Below are 10,810 nucleotides of genomic sequence, written 5' to 3'. Positions count from 1 at the left end.
AATGATAGGCAGTTGAATTCACTGATGAAGGACTTTGGGCTATTTGGAGCATCGCGTATGATGGTATCATAAAAATAGAAACTCCCCGGGACTACATTTGGTATTTTGAACAGTAATAATTGGAATGTATTACTTTCTTACAACTAGAGAGAATGTATTCTCATGCACAAATAAATATAGGTCTGATTAAGCACCATGTTAGTCATCTTGTCTGAAAAGAGAAAAACCCGTGGGTGTACATCAGCAAGTTTTTATTTGTAAACGGTAGAGATTGAACCATTTTGCTAAAGTGATCTTTGAATCCACCAGTTGGTGATCGAGTGGCTTTTTTAACAAATTTTCAGATTTCCACCATAGGTACGCTCATAAAACTTAGGGATCCGTAGCAACGCACGGGCATTCAACTAGTATCAATATTATGAGAGTTTTCAGATTCAGCAGAAGTACCAGCAAGTGAAGCATGTAGTGGTGAAACAAGTTTATCAATCACAGATGGTGAATCAAGAGCAGCAGAGGTACTCAGAGTTGTACCTTTTCTTGTAGTGGATGGTAATATGGCGACTCTAGGATCGCGAGTTTTACCCATGATGGAGAATTTGCAGCGAACAATATCAATCCAAGTGAACTTCCAAATAAAGCTATGCTCCCCGGCAACGGCGCCAGAAAACAGTCTTGATAACCCACAAGTATAGGGGATCGTAGCAGTCTTCGCGGGTAGTAAAACCCAATTTATTGATTCGACACAAGGGGAGACAAAGAATACTTGAAAGCCTTAACAGCGGAGTTGTCAATTCAGCTGCACCTGGAAACAGACTTGTTCGCAAGAGTTTATCAGTAGTAACAGTTTTATAGCAGTAGCAGTAGTGAAATAACAGCAGCAGAGTAACAGAGACAGCAGTAGTGATTATAGTAAACAGCAGGATTAAAATACTGTAGGCACGGGGATGGATAACGGGCGTTGCATGGATGAGAGAAACTCATGTAACAATCAAGCAGGGCATTTGCAGATAATAATAAAACGGTGTCTAAGTACAAAGCAATCAATAGGCATGTGTTCCAATTATAGTCGTACGTGCTCGCAATGAGAAACTTGCACAACATCTTTTGTCCTACCAGCCGGTGGCAGCCGGGCCTCAAGGGAATCTACTGGATATTAAGGTACTCCTTTTAATAGAGTACCGGAGCAAAGCATTAACACTCCGTGAACACATGTGATCCTCACATCACTACCATCCCCTCCGGTTGTCCCGATTTGTCACTTCGGGGCCATTGGTTCCGGACAGCGACATGTGTATACAACTTGCAGGTAAGACCATAAACAATGAATATCATGATGAAATAATAACATGTTTAGATCTGAGATCATGGCACTCGGGCCCTAGTGACAAGCATTAAGCATAACAAGTTGCAACAATATCATCTAAGTACCAATTACGGGCACTAGGCACTATGCCCTAACAATCTTACACTATTACATGACCAATCTCATCCAATCCCTACCATCCCCTTCAGCCTACAGCGGGGGAATTACTCACACATGGATGGGGGAAACATGGCTGGTTGATGAAGAGGCGTCGGTGGTGATGATGGCGATGATCTCCTCCAATTCCCCGTCCCGGCGGAGTGCCAGAACGGAGACTTCTGGCTCCCGAGACGGAGTTTCGCGATGTGGCGGCGTTCTGGAGGGTTTCTGGCGACTTCGACTTCTGCCCGTGCGTTTTTAGGTCGAGGGCGATAAGTAGTCTGAAGGAGGGCGTCGGAGGCCGGCCGAGGGGGCCACACGCTAGGGCCGCGCGCCCTCCTCCTAGGCTGCGCCGCCCTAGGGTGTGGGGCCCTCGGGCCTCCACCTGACTTGCCCTTCTGGCTCCGTGAGTGTTCTGGGAAAATAGGGCCTTCTGTATAAATTCCGAGGTTTTTCCTGAAAGTTGGATTTCTGCACAAAAACGAGACACCGAATCGGTTCGCTGGAAACGGCGTTAGTCCGTGTTAGTTGCATCCAAAATACACAAATTAGAGGCAAAACAATAGCAAAAGTGTTCGGGAAAGTAGATACGTTTTGGACGTATCAATTATCCGACCCTGAATAATCTGGCCTTTTTGCAATAATCTGACCAATAATTAGGCCAAATATTCTAAGGGGGTGGGTGTATTGAGAGCACCACCCTTAAGTCCTTAGCCGATTTTGCGAGGGGTCGGATATTTGGCAATCATCCGACCCCGGATTATCCGGCTTTTTGAATAATCTGGCCAATAATTCGAGGGGGGTATACTGATCCGAAATCCTTTAGGTCCTTAGCCATTTTCCGGCGGCCGGATATTTTGCAATAATCTGCCTTGGATTATTTGGCCTGGGAAATTTCCAAGCACCTCCTTTTTAGCATATATTGATCAAATATATATAGGGTTCGATTCTTATGAGCTTAAACATCCTGCACCACTTATCACATATTAAATCATCGCTAATGTTTCCACCGAACACACAAAATCGTAATGGTGGAGAGATGTTCTTTCAATATCTCCCTTTTTTGTGTTACATGAAAACACAATGATTTGCAATAAAATTCCAAGCATATACATAGATACATGTTGCAAAAAGATGGAGGCACGCCCCCTAGATGTGTGCATATAAGTTATTTTCTTTTGAATGCAAATGCACACAACAAAGGTTCAAGTGGCCTCATATTTTAAGATAAGCAACATCTACAACACAAGAGGTATGATACATATACATATAGAATTGAGACTCGAGTTAGCGATCATACCCATATGGTAATATAGAATACCGAATTCCATGACACTTATACCATACAATAATAGTCTCAACCATAGGAAATACCGAAATCCCAATGTCTCACATACCTTACACATTTAAATGAGTAATCAAACCAAACATGACAAATAAGCACATATTTAGTGGAAATAAAGTACACAAGCATAAGGAGATCGAATGAAGAGCAAGCTTGTGAAACCTAATAGAACTACTTCTCCCCCTTTGGCATCGAAACGCAAATAAGGGAAAAAGAGTGATGCTACACGTCCCAGGGAGACTACTCCGAGTATGCGGTGCCCTCAGAGCCATCACTCTCATACTCTTCATCGTTGTCAGCTGGTGGTGGAGAGGGACGAGAAGTGCTAGTCCTCAGAAGATGCTGCTCAATCTAAGGCCAGTTGACAAGATAGGTGTTCCAGTTTCTGTAAGTTGTGTGAGGTGTAGGCACATGAGGAGGACCTTGCTTTCCACTGAGCTTGTGAAGAATGAGATGTTGATTGTACCTAATGTCGGCACGCTCACGGCTGGCATGGTACTGCTCCCTATGAATATCAACCTTCATGCATGTGGTGACCCAACATACCACTACATGGTGTAGTATGGAAGTCGTTGACATAACACCAATGGAACACCGTTCCACTAGTATTACATCTCTTAGAGTGGTACAGCCGAAACATATGCGGGTCCAAGGCATGTCTATAGACTTACACACAGACTCTTTACAGAAGATCAGCACAGCCTCCTACTTTACAATGAGGTAAAACTGCAAATAAACTCCAGAAGAACAACTCGTGGACTAAACTTATTACTAGCTCTACCTAAAGAGGTTCTAGACCTACTATAGAAACTATGATTGAACTCTAGCTAATTAGGTGCTAGGATTGGGGAGCTAGTTCCCTTCTACCGCTAATCTAGATTTTCTCCATGGTGAATGTGGTGTTTGACTCCTCGGGCAGTATCATGTCCCTTATATTAGTTGACTCCTCTGTCTTCGAGTTGCTGTAGATCTTCCTTTAAAGCCTTCAGATCTAAGCAGGAAATTAAAAGAGGGATGAGTATGAGCATACTCAACAAGCAGTTCATTATAGGAAAGAGGTGTTTAATGCACTAGCTACAACCATGGACCAGAAAGTGGCATGAGCAAGCGATGAACTTGCCTTTCTTGACTGCAAGATTATGCAGTCAAGGACTTCGATACAGGATAACTCCAAATTCTAAAATAGCATCATCGTCCGGTAAGGATAATGTTTAAAAGATTGGCAAATATGATATAATGCATAAGTATGAGATGCAATCGCTCTAAGCGTAACCTAACCCCGATTATTTAGGATTAGTGAGTTGGAATGATTGGTTCAAGGTGTGTTGCACTTTTAGAGATGGTTCACAAACAAGGTTTTTATTAAGGTTTGATTAACTGGTAGCATAAACAGATAGTGTGATACATCACAACAATAACATTATTAGCACACAACAATATCATTTGGTATATTCCTAACATGTAATGAATAGTTGTTAGTTTTAGTACTATATGACATGGTGAATGATTACTTATCATATACTTAAATAGAATAACTTTTGAAGAACATGTTCCTTAATAAAGAACAAGTATTATAATTAGGGTTGTGGAGTTCTATGGTTTACTATGATTTTTAAATTAGTTTCTTGGGTAAGGATTAGATGGATCACAACAAAGTTGGATTCATCAATATCTTAGAGCTTGTATGGTTTTACTTAAGCATAAGCATCTTAAGAAATTGATTATAAATGGTTGCTACCATGGTTGTACTGGTGATAGATAGCTATGGTCTATAGGTCATATTAGACACGGTTGATGAATATTATGTATTTACTTCAAAATAATAACTTTTGAAGAACATATTACTTAAGTAATAAAAAGTATTTAAATTATGGATTGTGGTGCCTAGGGTTTGCTATTGGATCCCCTAAGTAAGGAATAGTTGGTCCCTAAACAAGATGGTTCATAATTCTTTGGTATTTGCAGGGTTTAGTTGGGGTATGGTTATGTGATGCAAAATATTGGACATGGTTGCTATTAGAGTTCATCACAATGGTGTGATACTAAATATGGATAACTAAGGATGATGGTCTTGGTAATAGGAACTAGGGTTTATGTTTATTAGATCCTACTTGATCATTTAAGTTTTATTGATATGGATATATGGGATACCAATTTATTAGTGATAGGGCTTCTATATTTTATGTGGACATGGGCATGCATTTAGTTGCTAATTATGGATCTATAAACCAAAATAAAGTAACATGATCACATTTTATAACCCAGGGTTTAGGTTTAAAAGCAATTTAGGGTTCACATAAAATAATAGAGTTAGGGTTCTTGATTGGATTTAGGGTTTTAGAGTTCTCACATGAAATGATAAGATTATGGTTTTATTCAATATGGAATTAGGGTTTCCTATTTGTCAAATAGTTCTTAAGTTAATAATTTGATTATAAATTTGAGGTTATTAGTAACTTTGAAATAAAATTAATAGTGTTCTTAGCATTTTATTATTTTTAGAAGATTAATAATTAAGTTAAATTTTATTTAGATTTAAATCCCTCTCATAAGGGTTTAATAAGATAATAATAAAGGAAAAATTAGTTTTAATGTTTTCCTTATTTACTTAATGGTTTTTATTTATTTTAGAAAGTTTTCCTAATTATTGAATTTAGGATAAAAGAAAAAGCTTAATTAATTATGGTTAAACAATTAAGTTTTTATTTAAAATAAATTTCTATATTATATTTTTATTGGATAGAGTTTATTTTTATGAGCATTTTGACATCTTATTTATATTTTTATGAATTGAAATTAAGTTTATTTATTCTTGCAAAGTTTCAGCAATTAATGGAATTTGACTTTAAAGCCGAAATACTAAACCTACCCGGGCTAATATACACACAGTCACAGATAAGTGGGCCTAGTTCCACGTCAGTTGCCTCACGGGCGTGGACTAATCCCAAATCGACGACATGGCAATGGAGCTTCCGGCCGACCGCCAGTTGCCGCCGATGACGGCGTTCTCGGGTTCCCGTGGGGTTGTGCGGGTGCTCGTTGGAACCGGTACAGCGAGGCAAATCTAGTAGTGGTGGCACCGCTTCCTAATGGTCGCTAGAGCTAACTCGACGGCTGATACGTCTCCGACGTATCGATAATTTCTTATGATCCATGCCATATTATTGATGATACCTACATGTTTTATGCACACTTTATGTCATATTCGTGCATTTTCTGGAACTAACCTATTAACAAGATGCCGAAGTGCCGATTCTGTTTTCCGTCGTTTTTGGTTTCGAAATCCTAGTAACGAAATATTCTCGGAATTGGACGAAATCAAGTCCCAGGGTCCTATTTTGCCACGAACCTTCCAGAAGACCGAAATGGATACGAAGTGGGGCGACGAGGCGCCGCCACCATAGGGCCGCGCGGCCAAGGGGGGGCCCGCGCCGCCCTATGGTGTGGGCCCCTGATGACCCACAAGTATAGGGGATCGCAACAGTCTTCGCGGGAAGTAAAACCCAAATTTATTGATTCGACACAAGGGGAGGTAAAGAATACTTATAAGCCTTAACAACCGAGTTGTCAATTCAGCTGCACCTGGAACAGCACTAGCAACAGGGGTGATGTGAAAGTAGCAAGTGATATGAGAGCAATAGTAACGAGAATACGAGCAGCAGTAATAGTAATATGAGAGCAATGGCACCGGAAAACAGCTTGACATGTAGAACGAGTATATGATGATGAAAGATGGACCGGGGTTCCCAGCTATCTACACTAGTGGTAACTCTCCAATAACAAGTGTTGGGTGAACAAATTACAGTCGGGCAATTGATAGGATTGAAATAGCATTAAGACGGAATATCAAGATCATTAATCATGTAGGCATGTTTTCCAATAATAGTCGTACGTGCTCGCAATGAGAAACTTGCACAACATCTTTTGTCCTACCAGCACGGTGGCAGCCGGGCCTCAAGGGAAACTACTCGGATATTAAGGTACTCCTTTTAATAGAGCACCGGAGCAAAGCATTAACACTCCGTGAAAACATGTGTCCCTCACATCACCGCCATCCCCTCCGGTTGTCCCGATTTCGTCACTTCGGGCCTTTGGTTCCGGACAGTGACATGTGCATACAACTTGTAGATACAATCTAAGCAATAAGTATAAAGCTCAAATCTAAGATCATGCCACTCGGGCCCTAGTGACAAGCATTAAGCATAACAAGATTGCAGCAGCAATAACTTCATAAACTTTGTAGATAGACAATCATAATGTAACAATCCATCGGATCCCGACAAACACAACACCGATTACATCGATGAATCTCAATCATGTAAGGCAGCTCATGAGATCATTGTATTGAAGTACATGGGGGAGAGAATACCAACTAGCTACAGCTAGAACCCGTAGTCCATGGGGGAACTACTCACGGAGCATGATGGAGGCGATGGCGTTGATGGAGATGGCTTCCGGGGCACTTCCCCGTCCCGAGCAGGTTCCGGGACGAGACTTCGTCCCCCGAATTGGAGTTTCGCGATGGTGGCGGCGACCCCGGAGTCTTTCTGGAGTTTCGTCAATTGGTACGGTGTTTTTAGGTCGAAAGGGATTTTATAGGCGAAGAGGCGGCGCAGGGGGCACCTGGGGGCGCCACACCACAGGCCGGCGCGGGCCCAGGTCAGGCCGCGCCGCCTTATGGTGTGGTGGCCCTCTGGCCCCTCTCCGACTCTTCTTCGGTGTTCTGGATGCTTCCGGGAAAATAGGAGGTTTGGTCTTCGTTTCGTCGAATTCCGAGAATTTTGCCCAAACAGCCTTTCTGGAACCAAAAACAGCAGAAAACAGGAACTGGCACTGTGGCATCTTGTTAATAGGTTAGTTCCGGAAAACGCATAAAAACATCATAAAGTGCAAGCAAAACATGTAAGTATTGTCATAAAACAAGCATGGAACATCAGTAAATTATGGATACGTTGGAGACGTATCAGCATCCCTAAGCTTAGTTCTCGCTCGTCCCGAGCAGGTAAACGATAAAAAGAATAATTTCTGTAGTGACATGCTACTTACATAACCTTGATCATACTATTACAAAGCATATGAAATGAATGAAGTGACTCAAGGCAATGATCTATAGTTGCTAACAAGTAGATAACATATAGCAAAACTTTTCATGAATAGTACTTTCAAGACAAGCATCAAAAGTCTTGCGCAAGAGTTAACTCATAAAGCAATAAGTTCAAAGTAGAGGCATCGAAGCAACACAAAGGAAGATATAAGTTTCAGCGGTTGCTTTCAACTTGTAACATGCATATCTCACGAGCAATTGTCAACACAAAGTAATATGATGAATGCAAATATGCAAGTATGTAAGAATCAATGCACAGTTGATACAAGTGTTTGCTTCTAAGGTGGAAGGAAGTAGGTAAACTGACTCAACATAAAAGTAGAAGAAAGGCCCTTCAAAGAGGAAAGCATCGATTGCTATATTTGTGCTAGAGCTTGGGTTTTGAAAACATAAAGAGAGCATAAAAGTAAAGTTTTGAGAGGTGTTTGTTGTTGTCAACGAATGGTAGTGGGTACTCTAACCCCCTTGCCAGACAAACCTTCAAGAGCGGCTCCCATGAATTATTTTTATTTTTGGGTGGCACTCCTTCCAACCTTTCTTTCACAAACCATGGCTAACCGAATCCTCGGGTGCCTGCCAACAATCTCATACCATGAAGGAGTGTCTTTTTATTTTAGTTTCATTATGATGACACTCCTCCCAACCTTTGCTTACACAAGCCATGGCTAACCGAATCCTCGGGTGCCGTCCAACAATCACATACCATGGAGGAGTGTCTATTTTGGTTAATTAATTTGGGACCGGGAATCCCATTGCCAGCTCTTTTTGCAAAATTATTGGATAAGCGGATGAAGCCACTAGTCCATTGGTGAAAGTTGCCCAACAAGATTGAAAGATAAACACCACATACTTCCTCATGAGCTATAAAACATTGACACAAATTGAGAAGCATTTTGAATTGTTTAAAGGTAGCACTCAAGCAATTTACTTTGGAATGGCAGGAAATACCACATAGTAGGTAGGTATGGTGGACACAAATGGCATAGTTTTTGGCTCAAGGATTTTGGATGCATGAGAAGTATTCCCTCTCGATACAAGGCTTAGGCTAGCAAGGTTGTTTGAAGCAAACACAAGTATGAACCGGTACAGCAAAACTTACATAAGAACATATTGCAAGCATTATAATACTCTACACCGTCTTCCTTGTTGCTCAAACACTTTTACTAGAAAATATCTAGACCTTAAGAGAGACCAATTATGCAAACCAATTTCAACAATCTCTACAGTAGTTCTCCACTAATAGGCTTAGACTACATGAAAAAACTTAATAATGATCTATTTGAAAGCACAAAACAATTGCCAAGTGTCAAATTATTCAAGACATGATGAGGCATTTTCTGTTTCCAACCAAATATAAATAAGTGCAATAGCTTCCAACTTTTATCATTGAACATTAAAAGTAAAACGAAGAACACGAGTGTTCATATGAAAAAGCGGAGCGTGTCTCTCTCCCAAACATGGATTGCTAGGATCCGAATTTATTCAAACATAAACAAAACGAAAAATAAACACACAGACGCTCCAAGTAAAGCACATATGATGTGACCGAATAAAAATATAGTTTCGTGGGAGGAACCTGATAAGTTGATGAAGAAGGGGATGCCTTGGGCATCCCCAAGCTTAGACGCTCGAGTCTTCTTGAAATATGCAGGGATGAACCACGGGGGCATCCCCAAGCTTAGACTTTTCACTCTTCTCGATCATATATCATCCTCCTCTCTTGACCCTTGAAAACTTCCTTCACACCAAACTTCTCACAAACTTCATTAGAGGGGTTAGTACTCAAAAAATTTGAATCCACCTTGGTCCTGTAGTGGCACATTGCAAGAACTCAATAAAACATTAGCTACAGCCCTCTACGTCTAGAAAACCTCGCTCAAAGTCCACAAGAGACAATGCAAAAAACAGAGACAGAATCTGCCAAAACAGAACAGCCAGTAAAGACGAATTTTAATAAAATACTTCCGTTGCTCAAATCAGAAAACTCAAAACTAATGAAAGTTGCGTACATATCTGAGGATCACTCACGTAAATTGGCATAATTTTCTGAGTTACCTACATAGAATTAGACCCAGATTCGTGACAGCAAAGAAATATGTTTCTGCGCAGTAATCCAAATCTAGTATCAACCTTCGATTAGAGGCTTCACTTGGCACAACAAAACACAAAACTAAGATAAGGAGAGGTTGCTACAGTAGTAAACAACTTCCAAGACACAAATATAAAACAAAGTACTGTAGCAAAATAACACATGGGTTATCTCCCAAGAAGTTCTTTCTTTATAGCCATTAAGATGGGCTCAGAGAGCTTTAATGATGCACTCGCAAGAAATAGTATTGGAAGCAAAAGAGAGCATCAAGAGGCAAATACAAAACACATTTAAGTCTAACATGCTTCCTATGCAAAGGAATCTTGTACACAAATAAATTCATGAAGAACAAAGTGACAAGCATAAGAAGATAAAACAAGAATAACTTCAAAAATTTCAGCATATAGAGAGGTGTATTAGTACCATGAAAATTTCTACCACCATATTTTCCTCTCTCATAATAATTTTCAGTAGCTTCATGAACAAACTCAACAATATAACTATCACATGCAAGCATACTTTTCATGATTTCCAAACACATAATTTTTATCAAGTTCAAGAATAGTGGAATTAAAACTTTCAAACTTACTTTTATTAATAATATAACAAGGTAGTTGATCAATCTCAATAGATATGGGACTCATAGAATAAGTCAAGAACTCTCCAATCCCATTTTCATTAGTAGTACAATTAATATCATCAAGTAACATAGGACCATCATCTAGAGCTTTATCATAAACATTTGCCAAGCAAAATTCTTTAGTACCATGCATTTCGACATCAGGCACAAACAAAGCATTATCATAAGAT

The sequence above is a fragment of the Lolium rigidum genome, chromosome 4 (assembly GCF_022539505.1).
Source record: "Lolium rigidum isolate FL_2022 chromosome 4, APGP_CSIRO_Lrig_0.1, whole genome shotgun sequence".
NCBI lineage: Eukaryota > Viridiplantae > Streptophyta > Magnoliopsida > Poales > Poaceae > Lolium > Lolium rigidum.
The sequence above is the reverse complement of the archived record's forward strand: the minus strand, read 5'-3'. Positions refer to the sequence as shown.